Here is a 20,937-nt window from a genome sequence, read left to right on the forward strand (position 1 = left end):
ACCCTTGTGTTATCAGGGTCCTAAGTTGGACATAACCAGAAATAAAAACAGAAAGCTGTGTTTGCCTTGAATCCCTTCCAAATCTGAATCCTATTTTGTAAGTTTGGAAATTTAGCCACAAAAACCCATTAACCAACTTTGGAACAAAGGAAGAGAATTTTTGCTTTAGTGCAACAAACTCTTTTATGAATTATGCATGATGTTTTTCAGTGATAGGAAAAGCAAACCAGGGTAGGAGAAAAACACATCACTCACTTCTGTAAAATCCTGAAAGTGGAAAACTGTCATCATGTCAAGAATTTACAAGACCATCTTTGGATCGGTGATAACCTAAGAATGAGCTCACGGAACTTTAAATTTTCTGCAAAAGTGACCAAGAATGACCCAAGGGGGAGAAGGTCAAGTGACTGTCCCTTCCCCAGGGTCCATTTCCCTCTACCTTTCCCAGGTAGCTAGCACACAACAATGCTGTGCAATTTTCATGTTCTTCCCAAAGAACAATCCAACAGAATCTGTATAAATCTCTTAATAGACCACAACAAGTATTTATTTCCTTTAAAGAGTCATTTCTACCTTCTTGCAATGTGGAAATTATAAGTTGTCCCAATGTTCCTGTCTCAATCAACTGAATTACCCCATAAGTTTCAGGTTAAATTAACTCCACAGAACCCATAAAAGTGATACAAGAAGAGATTTCTCTCCTAAACCCCAAACACAGGCTCTATCTCCAAAACCAAAATTCTAGGAAGGGGTTACATATTTGGCATTAAAACCAACACATGGTCACAGGCAAGGGAACCTTAATTTCCTGCCCTTCTGCGAGATGGAGGTACCGTCTCCCTGTATATGTAAAAGGTTGTCCCCCAACTGCCTATGTCACCAATGCATGAAACTCAGTGAGCTCATAATATAATTAGAGGGCTGTTTACTATATTGTTGGGAACTGGAAAACTTAAAATGCAATAGCTTGGTGGAGCATTTTTGCATTGAGTTTGTTTCTTGAGTATATTTTTCTTGTAAGCCCTCACACTTACCCAAAGATGACCTTACTCGTTAGGTATTACAGCTGTCCTTGTGACCTAAGATCTGTGATGTGTTACTTAAGCACTCTCCCATTAAGATATGCAGAAGATTCACCCTTCTTGGTTTGGGGTACAGAAAAGTTCTTGTGTTCAGTATCCAGCAGGTGGCACTCACATCCAAGGCTATGGGGAGACTTTCTGCAGGCCAGGAAAATCTTTGTTCACAAAAAAATGGTTTGGTACAACTCAGTAAACAGTAGACAGATACCATTTTTAGTAAAAAGACCTTGAATTCCACTCCTAGTGTCTTCTTAACTTCTTAAGTGAAGTCTTAACATTGAATATGAGTAGTCAGCAGATTTATGTCTTTTTTTTTTGTATAAGGTAATCCAAGTATGGAGAAATTCCTTACTGAAAATATAGATTTGTGGTTCTTATGGACTGACTACTGGTATCCCCCCACACACAAATTCATATGTTGAAATCTAATCCTTAGTGTGATAGTATTTGGTGGTGGGGCCAAGGGAGGGTGATTAGGTCATGAGATTAGAGCTAATAATGGGATTAGTACCCATATAAGAAGAAGAAAACAGCAAGCTAACTGCTCTTTTTCGATATGTGAAGACACAGCAAGAAAACAGATCTCTGTAAACCAGGAATAAGACCCTTACCAAGACCCTAACTATGTCTGCACCCTAATCTCGGACTTACAAACTCAAACTATGAGAAATAATTGCTTATTGTTTAAGCTGCCATGCCCATAATAATTGGTTACAACAGCCCAAAGTGAGTAAGAGAGAGGACAATAGTTTTTAAGCTAAGATATTTCTGTTGTCCCTTTCCTGATCTGGCAATATTTGGAACAGGATTAGGACTCAAATATCACTTTGAATGTTAAAAAAGTAACTATTTCGATTAAGAATTAACTGAGCAGAGAAAAAGATGTCTCTTACTAAGGATTCTCTTCATGAGTCAATTGTGGCTTTAGTTGCCATATCATGTTCATGAAGGCCCAGGAATTGCTTTGCAAAAGGAATAGAATCATCACAATTGATCAGAACTATTCTACCTACCTCAGAATTCATATGTGGAACTGTTTTAGAAGCAGCTTGTATTTCTTTATTGCACTGAAAACCCATTCCTAATTTATCAGGATAGTGAATTGATTTAAATTATATTACTTGCATTCTGGATTTTAGAGACTTTTGTGTCTGTTTGTTTTAAACTATGATTTCTTGAACACTGAGCATGTACTAAGCACTATGCTTAGTACTATGAATATATTACTACATCATTTAATCTTCAAATGAATAATCTAGGCCAGAAGTTCTTAACCTAGGATTAAGTTCCAGGTATTCATGTATTAGGTGGGAGGAAAAAAATCACATATATATTTTAATTAACCTCAAAGTGAAATTTAGCATTCTTTCAATTGTCACGATAGGCAGTAAACCAGGTAGTGTTCATAGCATCTGTGACTGTCACCAATAGAAATAAATTTTTTTCAAGTCACATCATAGTTGTTGCAAATATCTGAAAATACTATTTATACTAGTTACTACTTTACAATTACACTAATTATTACTAGACCAATTATTAATTGCTATTAGGCCTTAATAGCAATTAACAAAAATATACTACTAAATCATAAATGTATTAATTTTGATAGGCATAGATCTTTATTCTTAAGTTCAATAGTATGTATTTTCAAATATTATGCAAAGGGGTATGTAGATTTCACAAAACTGCCTGAGGTGTACTTGGTACAAAATAGGATCAGAATCCTTGGTGGTCAAGGCCAATCACAATAACCCCACTCTTTCCACCGGTGATTGGTTTATAAATTGACATATGATCCAATACCAGCCAAAGAAAAAAGAAAAGATTGTTGGGGATGGAGGGAAGCTAAAAAAAGATTTCTTCCCTGCTGAGAGCTCCAGTGAAAGAAAGTTTCTTTTGTCCCTCTAGATGCAGTTGTGTTTAGAGGAGATGGTAGGATCACCATAACCATCTTGCTACCAACCTAAGGATGACATCGGCATGCAGGAGATGGTCTAGCCAGGATGACCTGTGAGCAGGCTGCCTGGGTGGCCGACCGGGAGCCTGTCCTACTGTTTTAGCCAGTTTGAGTTGTTGTTTTCTGCTATTTTCAGCCAAACGCACCTCAATATCTGTGCTGCTATACTTGACCTTAGTTTAAAACAGTCTCTTTGAGGATATATCACTCACTCTGAAGCAGGACAGATTAGGCAGATGAGGGGCAATATTAAGAGTCAAAGGACACGGTGTCTGTAAAATCTTGAAAGATTTTGAATGACTTTGGTCTGTTTGAAACACTAAAATCTCACAGGACTGAAGTATGGTGACTGAAGGGGAGCATGAAATGAGATAAGATCATGAAAAACATCATGCAGGTAAGAAGTTTAGATTTAATTCCAAGTGTGATGGGAAGTTGCTAAAGGATTTCAAGCAGAAAAATGACATGATGCAAAGCTCATTATGGTTGCTGCTTTGTTGAGAATAAACTGGAAAGGGGAATATAATGGAAGGGTAAGGGAACCACTGGGGAATGTTACAGAATCCAGAGAAGAAACAATGATGACCTAGGTCATATATAGGAATAATAACTAGAACAGGTATTCTCAAATTTTAGTTTGCAGAAGAAGCACTTATGATAATTTATTTTAAATACAAGTTAATTACACCAGTGGATTTTGGTGCAGCTAGTCTACAAACCACACCTGTTAAACACCAGTTTAGAAACTGTGGGTATGTATCTTCCAAAAATAACCATTCCCCACTCTTTAAATTCCTCCAATAGAAAGACTTTCCCAGGTAAAAAGTCCTTAAGACCCAAACTCGTTCGGGTCACATGGTTTTTCCCACAGTGTCATATAAATTTCTCCAAGTGTAGCTTGTCTCATCCCTCTTAAGCTGTACTGAATAAGAGAAGAAGAAACACTCCTATCATTCACTGTCTCTTATGCTCCTGAATATCGTTCTTTCATCCATTCAAAAAGTGCCCCTTCAAGGTGTTGGGCACTGAGCTGGCTGCTGGTCATATGGAGATAAATAAACATACCCTCTCAAATGATAGATATTCATCTTTTCCCTCTACTTATCTTCCCTCAGATGCCATCCATGCTATAAAACTTAGCATTATGAAAGAGAGAGAATAAAGAATACAAGAGAAAATTTGATTCTGCAGGAACAAGAATGTTCAAGAACAGACTTTGGAAAAATGTAGATTAATAAGACTCCTCAGATCCTGCATTTGGACGGGGTCTTATTATGAGTCACTTACCTGAACCTTAAAAAAGGAGCAGGCAGGGCCTCCCTGATGGCACAAGGGGTTGAGACACAGCCTATGAGGCTGTCCTCAGCCACTGCAGCACGAGTTCCATCCCAGGCCTGCCAGGGAGCAACCCACATGGCGCAGCAGACCTCTCCTGACTCACCCGCTGCTCCCCTCACCAGTGTATTTCTGTACATCTGCCTGTTCTGCTCCCCACTCTGTCTCTGGTGAATCTTCTCACCCCCCACACCTCTGGCCTGTACCCCAGTTCTTGTATGCATAAATAAATAAATCTTTAAAAAAAATATAAGGAATTTGGCCTCCCCGGTGGCTCAGCGGTTAAGCGCTGGGTTGCGAATCTGCCCGCAGGTTCTACAGCGCCGGTTCGATCCCCGGCTGCTCCCCGGCCACCGGAGGAGGGTCCCACATGGCGCGCAGACCTCTCCTGCTGCCCGCTGCTCCCCTCAGCAGTGTACTTCGCTCCTTCTGCCTGCTCTGCTCCCCGCTCTGGCTCTGGTGAATTCTCTCATCCTCCCCCGCTTCTGACTGTACCTAGTGCTTGTATAAATAAATAAATAAATAAATATTTCTTTAAAAATTAAGGAATAGGGGCCTCCCTGGTGGCGCAGCGATTGAGCGCTGTGTTGTGAAGCTGCCCGTGGCCTCTGCGGGGCCAGTTCGATCCCCGGCTGCTCCCCGGCCACCGGAGGAGAGTCCCACATGGCGCGCAGACCCCTCCTGCCGCCCGCTGCTCCCCTCAGCAGTGTGCTTTGGTCCTTCTGCCTGCTCTGCTTCCCGCTCTGGCTCTGGTGAATTCTCTCACCCTCCTGCGCTTCTGACTGTACCCAGTGCTTGTATAAACAAAACAAACAAATAAAACATGCCTCTATTAAAAAAATAAATAAAATTAAAAAAAAAATAAGGAATAGGCAGCCCTTAATATAATATCAGGATAATATCTCACAACCTAAGAGCACTCCAGAAATATGTATTGAATACTCAGATAAGTATGTGTTTAGACTGTTCATGAACCTATAAGGTCAAGGTTTTCTGGTTGAGGAGTGGAAGAAATTACCATGCCCTTTTCTAAGTTGACCAATTCATTGCATGCTGACCCATCCACAGTGTGGGCAATTTGAGAACCCAGGAGATTTTGCTGGGATTTTAGCCCCAGTCCTAAACCTTTCTATGTTTAATTAATGTGAAGAACCCGAAGTTTACACTAGACTGAAAGGGGTTTATTGAGATCAAAATAATATCAGAAATTCTCTTTTAAAGGATAATGAGGAGGGGCCTCCCCGGTGGCGCAGCGGTTGAGCGCTGGGTTGCGAAGCTGCCCGCAGCCTCTGCGGCGCCGGTTCGATCCCCGGCTGCTCCCCGGCCACTGGAGGAGGGTCCCACATGGCGCGCAGACCTCCCCTGCCGCCCGCTGCTCCCCTCAGCAGTGTACTTCGGTCCTTCTGCCTGCTCTGCTCCCCGCTCTGGCTCTGGTGAATTCTCTCACCCTCCCGCGCTTCTGACTGTACCCAGTGCATGTATAAACAAAAAAAAACAAACCAGCAAACAAATAAATAAAAGCATGCCTCTATAAAAAAAAAAAAAAAAAAAAAAAAAAAAAGGATAATGAGGAGTCTTGAGTGGGCATCAAAGGTGACCATAGAGCTTTAAATACTTCACCAAGAGCCTTAAAGACAATAGTACTCAGTCACCACCTCTTCTTGACAGTGCTCTAGAATCTCAAATTTTTCCCCTGAACTCTTTAGCAATAAGATGACAAACAATAGGTTAGACAATTGCAATAAAATAAGTTAGTTATTATGTACTGCTTTCTGTTTCTCAGGAACAATAAGCTGATTTTGCCAATATGTTGGACACAGTAAGACTTTCAGACTGCTGGCATACTCCTTGACAGAACACCAATGCAAATGTGGTTCTGATTTAAAATATAGAGGGAAATCTTAAAATATAAAAATACAGACTGGAACCCTAACAGCATAAAAACTTTATTGTACATTGACAGGCCTATAGTTTACTAAGGCATGGAAGAAAGGGTGACTGAAGCTGCTTGTCTAATTTAAATTTGTAAACAATTTACAAACTTGGACCATTCAGCCCTAAAGGTGTGTTGCTTTCTGTGTTGCCAACTGCTCAGGTTCACTGGGTTTGGGGTAGTGGTATTTTTGTTTGTTTGTTTTTTAATTATGATACCAGTTACAACCTTAGGTACTTGTAAGAATATGGCTAAAAATGTGTAACCATAGCTCATACACATGATAGACACAATTATACTTGTTAACCCATATAACTACAATTGTTGCAGTTATCAATGTTTATATTAGATTTGGTGTTTGGTTTGGCACACAGTTAAACACCAATAAATTCACCTAGCCTACTTAGATAAAAATCTGTCATTTTCTTATGACTATTTACTATAGTAAACACCTTTCTGGGGTTCTCTGGCAACATTTTTTTCTGTTTTGGGATTTTATAAATAAAAATCATGCCTAGTAAAGATCTAGAGCCACAATTTCCAAAGATCCTCTGTTAGAAAATTTTATGGCAAAAATGTTTATCCTCACAAACATAAATGATAATATGCAACTCAATGAAACCAGCTTGCATTTTTGTTGCAAAATATATACATTACTATGATGCTTTTTTGTGTGATTATTCTTCCTGTTTCTCAGGAACAATCTGTCTCAAGGGCAGTGATTCAGCTACCTGAACAGTTTTCAGTTTCCAACAGTACAATCTTATCAGTAAAGATTGGCCAGGGAGATAAGGCTATCCCATATAAGGTTGCATCCAGAGTCCATGGCCAAATCTCCACTGTTAATGCTACATTTGACCCAAGAACCGTTTTGTGGATTACTCATGAACAACATTTTTAACCATAATTCTCCTACTCATTGTTGTAAAAGAGCACTTTCTTTATAGTTAACTGGTCAACTCTTTATAATAAATGTGACCTCAATGCTATGAATTAGCTAGTGGTGGTAAGCAGATTCCTTCTGGGACAGCCAGTTTAAATCATACTACCAGGAAGGGAAAGGTCTTTTTCCACGGTGGTTTTCTAACGATGCCAAATTCTCAAGGTAGAAAAATGATCCTATAAGAGTTAAAGGAACTGGCCTTCCTGGTGGCACAAGGGATTAAGCACAGCACTGTGAAGCTGTCTGCAGCCTCTGATTCCTGGCTGGCCAGGGAGCAACCCACATGGCTCAGCAGACCTCTCCTGACTTGCCCACTGCTCCCCTCAACAGTGTATTTCAGTCAATCTGGCTGTTCTGTTCCTCACTCTGACTCTAGTGAAACCTCTCACCCCCTGCATATCTGGCCTGTACCCCAGCTCTTGTATGCATAAATAAATAAATCTTTTAAAAAAAAAGCATTAAAGGAACTTTCCACTCTTCACCTGTCCCTTGCATCCATCGTAAACAAAGACAATATCTGAATATAAATCTCATGAGCTTTTTATTGTCTTTAACCTTACCTTTATTATCGTTGCTTGCAGATACATGGCCAAGAATTTCACCTTTTCTGAGATTTCATTCTAAGTGAAATTTCTAATTTAATTGTAACACTGAGAGCATATCTAAATATTTGGATTCATTTTAAGTGAAAGCAAAGGGGCCAGAAGTTTAGTAGAGGCCATTGTACTGACATGTTTGCTTCCTGTATGCAAAATATTGGCTCAAGTAGGCAGCACAAGCACAGTAAAGTTCATTCTATCATCTAATCCCTTCTTGCATTACATTTTCTCTTTCCCAAATCTTTGGTTAATTGGAAGCACAACCTTATCAAGAGAAGAGGAAAAAATGTTTTCTTATACCTCTTAATCCACTGGTATTACTAACTCTATTGTTTCCTTCCACTAGCTTTAATTTATTACCTGATGTTGAGGAATGAATCAAACATTCAATAATAATAGTGTTTATTCCTATTTGTATACACAATTGCATCAAATCTAACTGAAATGGTTTTGAGTGTGTGTGAAAAAGGAAAACATAAGGAAAAGAAGCATGTAAGTTTATGGGATGGCTAAATAACTCAACTTGCTGAAAAAATAAGTAAGTTACAATGATCTCTCACTCTTACCAAAAATTATAGTTACTAGAAATTCACTGCTGGTCTTGTTTCTTGTCGCTAAATGACTTATCCAATATTTGACATTGGGTTGAACCATGTATGTACTTTGTCTAAGATGGTACTTCATTTTATAAAACCCAATTTTTTTTTCTTACTAGAAAGTTGAGTTCTATAAAACCCAATTTTTTTTCTCACTAGAAATATTCGTCAGTCTGGAAACCAAATAGATAAAGTACACATACAGGAATATGGTCTTACAATTTTACCAAAACTTTACAAATATTTTTATTTTTCTCTCACAAAAATATTTATAGTTATTGCATTTATTTGTTCAATCTTATGGGGTTAAACCAATTAAATAAAATATGTCTAAGGAGAAATCTTCAAAGTTTCTCAGTCATCAGCTGAACAACCATCCCCCCCTCAAAAAAAAATAGCAAACTAAATTCTAGAACAGAAAAAAAGAATAAATACCACTTCCACTATGGCTGGAACATAAACAAGAATAGGGGAGGTCTGAAACCTGAATTTCAGCTAGGATACCAGGATTGTTGATACCACTTTCAAGAGAACTAAAGAATATTAAGGTGAATTATGTGGTCAGGACTTGAGGTTTTAGTTCTCAGCTAAGAAAAAATGGCATGTTAGAACTCTCCTATCTAAATAAATGAAAGATTTAATTTCAGTTTTTAACCAGTTGGTATACTGGGTCAAAGAGGGCCAATGCTAGAATTACAAATAATAGTCTGCATTAAGTTAGTCTTCACAATATAGACTGGTCTGTAAACTAAGAAGGAGCTATAGATCAGGCTCTAGACTTTCTGTTTCTTACCCACTCTACCCAGGAGGGCATGCAATCACCAAAAGAATTTCCCGTAGAAAAACCACAAACCCCATGCCTCTGGTACCACCTGCATGTCCTTCTGCACTACGGTTGGCCCACCCCAACTCTGTTTAATTCTGAGAGCCAATGGGCATAGAACCATACCAAACCACTGAATTTCACAATGTAACTTGAGACAAACTGAATCTGAAAGGCTATTTTATGGGTATTTTGCCTCCACTCCTGCAGGTAATACAATCCACAATACACCCACTGGCTAGCAGCATTTGACTCTCCTAATCCTCATTACCATACTTCCTTTGGTACACTTCTCTAGGGAAGTATGGTTGAGAGCACAGTAAAGAAAAGAGGTCTTTCTTAATCATTTGTGTTGTCCATATCAAGTATAATGGAAGATTAAATTCATTCTTAAAAGAATGAATTTGGTACTTTTGTTGTTCTGTTTTACCCATCTGTTTATTCAAATTGAAATCATCATTATCCCAAAGTCAAACATGATCTAATTTTTAAAAAGTGTCACAAATTCTAATTTTTGTCATCTGCTTGTGTTTACAGTAGATTTGTCAATATATAATGCTTAAAAAGTTACACTTTGAAAAGTAAAGTATGTATTTCATTCCATTCCTTGTCTAGTTCAACTAATGTTGATATCTTTAAATTTTATAGGAAATTGATGTATTTTTCCATTGCTTTTGAACTTAATCAAAAGGGAAAAAAAATGCTTTCAACAGTTGAAGGACAAATCAACTGTTGGATTGACCAATAATTAAAATCACAAAATGTAATGCATTATATATGTAATATATACACAGATTGATATACATAAAGAGAGAGAAAACATAGTGTATTATCTTCTAAGAACTCTATGAGGGCTAATTCATTTTAGCTATAACTAATTTTCTGTGGAAAGAAAGTTACTGTACTTCTGAGCTATTGACAAATAAGTCTTTCAGTTTCATGAAGGTTAAGTGATTGAACAGGAACTACTGCTTCAGCACTTATGTATAAATCCTTTAGAGAAATTCTAAAATTGAAAGACCTGATTTCCACACTTATTTTATTTCACTATTATACAGCTGCAGAGTGGAAATAAGACTCCCCTCTTTATCCAGTCTTCAAGTTCAGTCATATATTTTTTATTTGAAATAAACTAAAGCTGATTTAGAGCGGACATGCCTTTTGGATACCCTGAGGTCTTTCATTTCTTGAATGATATGCTAAAACTTGGAATCTGTCCAAACCTCCTTGAAGCACCCTCTGCAAAGTTTAATCTAATTTAAATTAACTTATTCCTCAGCATAAAATGTTCTTATTTCTCTTTATTTTTTGAGCAAGCACATGGACATATTTTTGTGTTTCTAAACATGTGGATGCTGGAACAATTTAGAAAGAAAAAACACCACATATTTCTTTATTTCAGTCATGTTAAAAGCAGTGGCAAAAAGCATAATTCTGAGAACTTCTGTTCCTGGCACTATGCAAATCATTTCACAATATGCAAATGACTTAGCAGTAATATAGTCATAGTTCCTACCAAATGTTTCTCTGATCATAAAACACATTCTTAAAAGCAGTTGACCTGAACTTCTACTTTTTCTAACCATTTGTTTGTGTACTGCTTACATTCAAATCTTTACTTTGCAAATAAAGGTAATATTAGAATGTGCATTTGCCAAAAATAAACATTTGTATGGACAACTGCAATTCTGTAGGCAGACCTCATGAAGCAGAGTAAATGTATATAACAGATTTTTTTGTAAATTTCTAAATATGCATCTGTTCCCTCTACTCAAGAAACTTGTGTGGGTAACATAATTATTTTTAAAGATTTGGAGTGCTCTTCTTCTAATATTAGCAAAGAATGTACCCTGCAATTAAAGGTGTCTAGCCAAATAAGGCATGTAGAAAGAAAATACGATTGATAACTGGTAATTGTTCCTATAAATGATTAATTGTTTTTTGCTAATATAGGATTTTTTAGGGCTTCCCTGGTGGCACAAGGGGTTAAGCATCGTACTATGAAGCAATCCGCAACCTCTGCAGCAGGAGTTTGATTTCAGCTGGCCAGGGAGCAACCCACATGGTGCAGCAGACCTCTCCCCTCTCGTCTGCAGCTCCCCTCAGCAGTGCATTTCAGTCAGTCTGCCTGTTCTGTCCCCCACTCTGTCTCTGGTGAGTCCTCTCACCACCACCACTCCCCTCCTCCCATCTCTGGCTTGTACCCCAGCTCTTGTATGCATAAATAAATAAATCTCTAAAAAATTATAAAATTACAAAAAAAGAATTTTTTAAACAAAAGTGTTCAACTCTTCTTGCTCATGTGTAGTGATTATCTACAAATTGATCAATTACCCTAAACTAAAAATTTAAAACTATACAGTTTTGACTAAATACTTTAGAAGAAAATGAAGATGCTGGGGAAATGTACCAAAGGACTGACTACAGAATGCTTCTTCCACTAATGACAATGAAATTATTGTGAATTTACTGAGGTACATGGGAATCCATTCTTAGAGACACCTATCACATGCACATTTCACCTACTCTCTAGGCTTTATATTTATCTTTGCCAGGGTTGTACTTCCTATCAGTAAAGCCACACACAATCCCAGATGTGTGTGTGTATGTGTGTGTGTGTGTGTTGTTGACACAAGCAAATTTCAGCTGTGCATTTTGCTTTCAATAATTCAGGATGAAAAAGTCCTTGAAATCAGAGAAGGAGGTGTGATATGTCAAAATGAGCTATTCATCTCTGGTGGTCATTAGAGTGTCACAAGAGAAGAAATGTACCCAAGAGGGTCCTGCAAAATTCCAGCTCTGGGAGTTATGTTCTATCTAAAGACTCTCTGTCATTTCAGCAGCCCATGCATTTACTCAAAAAATATTTACCAGGTGTTATTATGTTGAGCACTATGTTAACATCAACAAGGCATTAAATCTTCAAAGTAATTTCATATTCTACAGTTTTGTTGACACATTTAGGTGGGGCTTTAAATTCTCTACTCAACTTAATGCTTTAGTTCCCTTCTAAGTAATTTGTCATTTTCAAACACATTTAAGTGGGTTTTATTTTTCATCAATGAATTTCTACCACATATGATCACATCTATTAAAACATTGAAATCATAAAGAATAGAGATGATATAATCCAAGTATTGTGGATTTAAATATCATTCTGGAACTAAATTACTGGAGTTAAACTTCTAGATTCTAGAATCAGATTTTTTTTAATTAATTAATTTATTTATACAAGCACTGGGTACAGTCAGAAGCGCGGGAGGGTGAGAGAATTCACCAGAGCCAGAGCGGGGAGCAGAACAGGCAGAAGGACCGAAGTACACTGCTGAGGGGAGCAGCGGGCGGCAGGAGAGGTCTGTGCGCCATGTGGGACCCTTGCCAGCGGCTGGGGATCCAACCGATGCTGCAGAGGTTGCAGGCAGCTTCACAGCCCAGCGCTCAAGCACTGCCCCATCGGGGAGGCCCATAGAATCAGATCTTTAAGAAACATTCCAGCTACCCCCAAAGTCTGATCAGACTTTAGGTATCCATAAGAATAACCTGTTTTGTTTTTTTTTTCAGTGTCCCAGATGAAAGGAGGAAAGGACCATAATCTGGCCTCACGGGAAACTCTAGCATCATGGGAATTTTCCCAGGCAGCTTTGTGCAAGTCTATGGAGGCTTCAAGCATGTATAATTATAGCCACTATTCATTAAATGTCTATTGTGCCAAGCATTTTACACTTAATACTTGAGTTCATTTAAGCTTCACAGTACCTTTCACAGCTTACACATTACTGAAGTATCCCTAGATTCCCTGATGAATCTTAAAGAAGTTGGGTTACTGGCCCAATGTCACGTAATTTGCAAGTGTGTGCAAGTGACGGGTCTGCGGCAACGTGTTTCTCTGCTTCCCATGCCAGTTTTGTTACACGTGTCTACATTTTCTCTATTCTCTATTTCCCTAGACGTTTGGGCAGAAAGATGAGCACTGATAGTGGTGTTTGGGGATGCCTTCTGAACCAATGGAGAAAGGAAAAAAAAAAGATTTTGTAAGAAAACAAAGCAATCGCAGCTGTGTGGGTTCAGGAGAAAAAGTAGCCTGGAGGGGTCTTGGATATACTTCCTCCTACCAAGCCAGTGGTTACACCCGTGCTGGGCATGGTGATTGACAGGAGAGTACAACCCAAGGGTGGTTAGCCACTTAGAGGTCAGAGCCTCAATTTCTCAGCTCCCCTTTCTCCCATTACTCCCAACCCCCGCCCCACTCGCAGCCACAGAGGAGCTTCGACAGCCGGTGTGGGTGAGGCTGGAAGGAGATGGATGCTGCTGACTGATGCCCGAGGCCGCGTGCGCGCGGGGCGCTGAGTGAGGCCTGTTTGTCGTGGCTTCTAGGCCTCAGGATCCTGGGAGCTGTGGACGCTGAGGCTGGTCACGTTGTCTCTGCTCGGGTAGGAAGGGACACCTCAATCCAAAACCAGTTGAGGGGTCCCACGGTCTCCCACCAGGCAAGAGTGTAACAAAGATTGGACTCAGGGTTCGCCGCGGCCCGCGGCCACAGGCCCCAGTGCAGAGCCCAGGCTACCCGGCAGGGGTCAGCGCGGGGCCTGAGGCCACGCGTTTTGCTTCACACTCCCGCTTGACCCTAAAGACCGATGGAACCCTGCCGGCGGCAGCGGCCCACGCTGTCTGGAGGCACAGGTCGCTTGGGACGCCGCTTGCAAGCCGGCCCCGAGGGACGCCCGGCCTCTAGCCCCCAGCTCTCTGCCTGCTCTCCTCTCCTCTCCTTCCCAGGCTCAGAAAGCCTGCCAGCCAGCCGCAGCCCCAACCCTCTCCCTTGTCCACCACCCCCCACCCCCCCCCGACCCCCCCACCCCCCACTCAGCGCCAGGCTCCGCTTTCCCTCCATCAACTCCAGGCCGAATTCAATCCGAGAAGGCTCCTTTGAGCTTTTGTGTTTGGTGGGGGAGATGTGGGCGCAGGAGGGATCGCGTTACAACTTTCATTTCCTGAAATGTTTGAGGGAACATCCAGGGTTTTTATCCCCCCATCAGGCCGGGCGATGGGCTCGGGTTTCAGGCCTTGTCACTCAGCTGTCACCAAACAAACGAAGCTCTCAGAGCCCAGGAGAGGCAGAGCTACCTGCTATTCATGACCCCTGGAGCAGGTGATCGCTCATGGGAAAAACAGGTAGAATTAATCATAGAGCTGTTCTCTGTTTCCTCTTCTTTTTGGCAGACCTGCCCACAGTGTGAAACCTGTCACAAAACAAATTAACTCTTTCTCATACCCCTGGGGAACTAAAAATACATTTTCAGGAAACCCAAAACACACACACACAAAAACCAACACACACAGAGTTATGACAAATGAGATCTGCAGTGAACATCGTTACATCCCACTCCACGTAATTTCTTACTTTGTAAGGTTCCCATCTTTGTGGGACTTGGAACATAGGTGAACCAAGGATGAATTGGGCATCTTCAGGGCACCTTGGTTCTACCTACTGAAAGGAGCTCCAGGTGTGGTCTCTGAATTTAGGTATATTCCAGCCTCTTCCTGCCTAGATGTGAATGCAGTTGGACTTGATCTTAATCAAAGGAAAAATGAGTTTCCTACATGAGTTTCCAAGAAATTTCTGTAAATGGGTGTTTCTTCCCCTCACCCCAACTAACCTCAGTCACCTATTTTAAGCATCCATAATGGGTTCTGTATTAGAAAGTCAAATGATATCAAAATTTCTCATTCAGTTCATTCCTGACTTTACCCAAAAATAATTTTTAAAAATGTAATTCTTGCTTTAGTTGAACTAAAGCAGAAAGATTAGTATACTGGTTTTCTTTGTGTGGCTACAGTTTACCTGCTACTTATTAAATATAAGAATACAAGTTTTAAATTGTATCTTTATTGTTTATTTTATTCTATGTTTCTTTTTCCAATATCTCTTCCCTCCCTAGTAAATAAAATAAAATAATTAGAAGGAAAAAGGAAATGCATACAGATTTGCTTCTGTGACATATTAATATTGAATAAGTTAACCAGAACATCTCCGGAATCTTAAATCAAACTTATTTTTTTAACAGAAATTTAGAAAGGGGGCTATATTGTCATTCAACCTTTTAGTTTTTCATAAAAGGTTTTTTGTAAGAAATGAGGAGATAGACTGTATGTAAAAATAATCCTTCTGGCTTTTTTTATGAAGATTTTGTCTGTTTATTTTTAAAACAGCCATTGGTTCCAGATTCCCAGAACTGATTTTCTTAGATTAGCTATTTGTACTCAGAGGTAGAGCCCTGAGCAATATTATTCTTCAATTAAAATCAAGGACTTGACTTTCAGAGGAAGCATGTTATGTTTATATAGCATCAGCAACGCATAGAAAATATCCACCACACATCTCTGAAGACAGACAAGGCTTCAATTGTTTAAATGTTCTTTTCACTTCATAGATACTAAGACATATTGACCTATCTACTTATTTATTTTTAAGCTTGTTACCTACTTTCATTCCTGGCATTCTAAATAAATATAGAGCTAATGCTTCTTTCTTTTAACTACCTTCTTGACTTAGAGGTAAAATTGCCTTTTGCAAGGTATTGTAGATTATGCCACCTCACCCTTAAAAAGTGCATTTTCTGGACAAGCTCTGTAGATTTCTGTTCCAACAACCACACAAGACACACACACTGCAAAATTAAATGGAACGTTACTGCATACAGGTACTTAAAATTTAAATATAATATCTGTGCAAGGGTCAAATAAAGATGTGGCAGTTGTGTGGGTTGGTCAGATTGTTATTTTTTTCACAATCCCATTGTCTTTTCCTGGTATTTAGATCATTTGGATAATTGGCAACTCGAATTAGAACTGAAGTGTTGCAAAGCTGCTACAATCATGCCTTAAGAGGGGGGAAAGGAAAAAAGTGGAGTTTGTAAAAATACTTAAGAAATTAAGTAAATAACACTTAGAAAGTTGGCTTTAAAGTTTTGCTGGCTGGAACCTGCAGATTTTTTATTTTTATTTTTATTTCTATATATATTGCATCATTATTCATTTTTGTACCGTTTGCTTTCTCCTCCTGCAGATTTTTTTAAAATCAGGGATGCTGACTCATGAGCTCAATGAAATGTTAAAGAACATTTCAATGTCCCTTAAGAATCTTAAGATAACTCAATGGCTTATGTCAGTAAAAATATGTAGTATAGAACTGTCTTTTCTTTTAAAACCCCTGAAGTATGTCAACTCAGGTCTTGAACCACCACTACCCCTTTAACAATTCATGTATCTATTATAAATAAGTCATGGCATTTTTAAAGCTAAAAATCAATTTTAAATCCCAAATTAAAATAAATTATATAGCAAATTAAAATAAATTTGCCTTGTATTAATCCATGAATGTTTCTGTTTAGCTCTGTTTAGATTCTGTTTAGAATGATTCTGTTTAGTCCCATAAAAGATTTATCTTCTAAGTTAGGGAGAGTGGAAAGTTCAGACGACCAGATGGAGGGAGCTGGTGTACATTTCCATGCCTGCTTATTATGGTAAGTTAAAGAACCAGAATCTATCTTTCTACTTATCTATTTTTTAATGACAACCCCTAATGACAGTGATGAAGGGAGAGCAGCCAATAGCACCTCGTGGTGTATTAATTACAATTGAGTAGCAACTTCAGGTACATTTAAGTCTGTGAAATCTGAAGTGACATTTTTCTCTTTCAAAGATAAGATTGTTAGTGTTTTGGCTTTAAGTTTTTGGTTTTCTTTCTGCATTTTCCTGTTTGATCACAGAAAATAATGTGATTTTAGGACTGTTTTAAGCCATTACAAAAGAAAACAATAGTGAGCACTTTCCCAAAAGGAGAGGGGGAGGGAGACTCACGGTAGCAAAGTAGTAGGGGGAGCAAACCTCCAGGTGGTTTTGTTCTACCTTTGGGGAACTGGAGTCTAGGCTGTCCGTTAACAAGTTAAAAGGAGAGAAGCTGAAACCCAAATTGGGGAAGAAGCTGGCGGCCACGCGCCTCAAGCAGTCTCTTTCTCTTTGTTTTTAAATGCTACTGCAGTGTTGTTCCTCGCTGTCTGAAAGGACCACAGCGTCTAAAACACTGATTGTCGTCCTCAGTGGGAGAACAAGTTTCCAATTTCATCAGCTGGAGCGAAGCTATATGTGCACACTTGGTTTTTAAAACTAGAGAAAACGCGGCCTTTCCAGACCAGCTCTTTTTCTGCATAGACGATAAGCCAACAATTCGCCCAAGATTTTGATTCTTTTCATTCCTTCATGTTTCACTCATCGCTTGAGAGACTCTTCCAGGTGGAACTACTGGATTCAATCAGACGAGGGGGAGGAAACCCGAGCTGGCAATGCTGAGAGGTCCCCCCACCCCTACCCCACCCCCACGCCTAACACAGCCGAGCGAGCTTGCAGGCCAAGGGCCTGAGCCCTCGGGTACCCTCAGCATGAATTGCCCCTCAGGTGCGAAGTGGGCAGACGTGGGCACGGTTCCGCTGGCTTTGGCCGGCTGGAGAACGTGTTCTGGAGAGGTTTTAGTCTCCTATTCCTGGGGAAAACTCAAGAAGAAAAAGAAATAACGTGGACCACCAGTAACTCTACTTCCTAAATCCTGACCCACCTGTTCCTGCCAAAGCCACTCAACTACCAAAAAAGGGCAGGATGTGTCCTCCGCCCCCGCCCTGTCCAGAAGCTCTCTGCGGGCCTGGACCGGTGCCTCCCGGCTGTGGCGCCTGGCGGAGGGCAGAGGAGAGGCGGGTACTGAGACCCTGGTTGCGCAAGAAAGGGAGAACGCCCCACCGGGCCCAGCCAAAGAAGACCTGGCGCCCCATCCTACCCAACTCTAGACACTGGGGCCTCATCCTCTGTCCTTGAAGTTCTAGCAGCCAACCCGGGAAGGGGCACCTTTTCTGCCTGGCACCCCTCTGTCGAACGCAAGCGGGAGACCCGCCAGGAAGGGCAGCAGGGAATGGGTGGCAGGGCCTAGGCCGCCTCCCAACCAGGCTCGGACCTGATGCAGCTGCTCTGGGCCCTAACATCGGGTCTGCGAGCCAGAGAGGGCTCCCGCCTGCGGGGCTGGGGAGCAGCGCGCATCCCGCACGCCTGTATCCCGCCTGCTCCAAACCCGCCGCCGCGCATCCCACGCCGCTCACGTGCCTCGCGCGGATCTCAGGTGCTTGACGCAAAGAGGGAACCCCCACTTAGGCGGAGGAGGTGTCTCTGGAGTGCCGAGGCCAGGGTAGTTGCATTGTCCCGCGAAGCTCTGGTCGCGGCCTCCTGCCTGGTGCGGGGAGGCCAGCCTGGCAGCCGCCCCGCGGGGCCAGGGAGCAGAGAGCCGCGGCGCCGCGACTGCCCGCGCCCGGGGAGCGCAAAGTGGCGAGACCCGCCTCCGGAGTCTGCGGGTGGTAGGAGAAGCTCCCTAGTTTTCTTTAGCCGGAAACGCGCGGAACAAAAGCCTCTGGATCCCCAACCTGGAGTTCTGCCTGCAGCTTCTGCCAAAGACTTCCGCGCGGGGGCGGCGGTGGAGGGAAGCCCCTTCGGGCTGCGGGAGCTGCAGTGGCGCAGAGAGGACGGCTCCGCTTGGGTTCAGGGCCAGGTACCTGGCTGGTCCTCAGGGTGCGGGGGAGAGCGGTGTGGCAAGGGTCGTTGCCCAGCAAACCCAGAGTTCACCCAAAAACATCAAGGCCACTGCCTCTTCCTGGAAGCTTCCACTCCAGCTGGGGTCAAGACCTAGCTGTCCTTGCCAGAAAAATAGGTTCAAGACCAGCGGCGTCCAGCCTCAACGGCGCCTTTTTCCCTGCCTGCAGCTCGTGGTGCTTGGTGGTGGTGGGGGGGGGGGTTCTTGAGTCCCTACACGCTAAGCCAAAAACTCGGGAACCGCCGGCCAAGCCCCTTGGCCTCCAGGGATTTAGGAAGCTTCGTCCTCAACCAAGAGGTCAAGTCCAGCAGGCAGCGGGACCCGAACAATCGTGTGATCAGATTTAAAACGTCAAAAAAAAATTCTCCCTTGTATTTTTTTTTTTCATCTAACTTGGCAAAGTGCTGAAGGAATTCATCCTAAAAAGCACTTAAGTTGTAAGCCATTGTTCATTAGTTTTGGCTATCGTTATGAAATCTGTAGAGAAGAAACGCGAAGTGGCTTTTGATTCCGTTAAACTGCGACGCAGAGAAGGTAAATTGGAGGTCCCTTAACAGCTGGTCCTCGAAGATTTCCTCGAGGAAAAAAAAATATGGTTAGTTCTCCCTAATGATTGCACTAAAATGATTGCCAAGAAAATTCAAAGTAATATCCAGCTTTCTCACCTCCTCCTGCTTGTCCTTGGTTTAGCCAGACTGAGCCGAGCATGGTGGAGGGGGGCATATTGTGCAATTTCTTATTAAACACATCTGGAATATGCGCGCTCTGGATCGAGTGCCAGGGGTTTTACAAAGAGTTTATGACTGTGACAGAAAATTGTCCTTTTAACGAGTTTACAAGCAGTAATCACAAGGGCTTTTTACAGGACCGGCCCCTGCTCCGCTCAGCGCCAGATCTGTAGATACTTCCAAGATTCACCAACCAAGGGAGCAGGAAGTGGGCCGGGGCACCCAGGGAGACAGAACTTCCAGGAGTCTAAAATTATACTAAGCAGAGCTGGAAGAGCAGGGGGTAGGCATCGGAGTAGGAAGGGAGGGCATGTAAGAAATTAAAGTAATTGGCCCTTCCTTATTTTCCAGGGAGATTTCCGCGGTGTCCTTTGAAGCCTGTCAGGGTCATTGAAAGCTATCTTTGTGCAGGGTGTTTGTTTTGGGGAGTGAATGTGAAGAATGTGCGGAGATCCCCTGTGAGAGCCCCTCCTGCAGAGGGTGGCATTTCTCCGTGGCCCAAGACGTGGAGAATAAACACCCTAGTGACTTAAATAAACACCAACTTAATGATCCAAAACACTAACAAGGGAGATTGGGACCCTGAGCTCCCAATCCAAATGATGGTCTCCAAGCGGCTGTGTGCACATCTGTCCATCACTGAGCGGAAAAATTACTTTATAAGTAAAAGTGACTACAGTTAAGTACAGTGACCCTTTCTCCCTTGAACTCAGTCAAATGCATTTGACATTTTAAGAAAACCTCAAAATAAGGCCTTAATCCCCTCCCTACACACACACACACACACACATACACACACACACACTCCACACCTCATTCCCCTAGATCAAGGAAAGGTAAGAAAGAAATGAATATATTGATAGTGACACTTACAGATGGAGGAAAATCGAAATTATGAAACTGTCATGACTGAAAACAAATAGACTCTCTCTGGGGAACAATATTTTACAAAGCACAAGCAAGCCAATCCTGTTATCCTGAGAATTTTAATAAATGATGCCATTTGTTTCACTAATTTTAAAAGCTAAACACAAAGATACATCATTTTTGCCCCAGGCAAAAATAATATGGAGCCTACATCATTACTAGGATTTTTCTGGACACTACTCGGCAGTACTGCATAGTTCCTATCTTGCTGGTCTGCTTTCTATTTGTACAGATTAATTCACAATGTTGCTATCCTTGTTCTAATTCCCTTTTTTCCCCCAAGCAGATAAATTATTTTTCTTTCACAGTCTTGTCATAAACTTGTTAATACAAAAGAGCTGAGTTAACATATATAAATGCTGTGGAGAAGAGCTAGTGGTAAACAAAAC

This window comes from Talpa europaea (assembly GCF_964194135.1).
Source record: "Talpa europaea genome assembly, chromosome: 8".
NCBI lineage: Eukaryota > Metazoa > Chordata > Mammalia > Eulipotyphla > Talpidae > Talpa > Talpa europaea.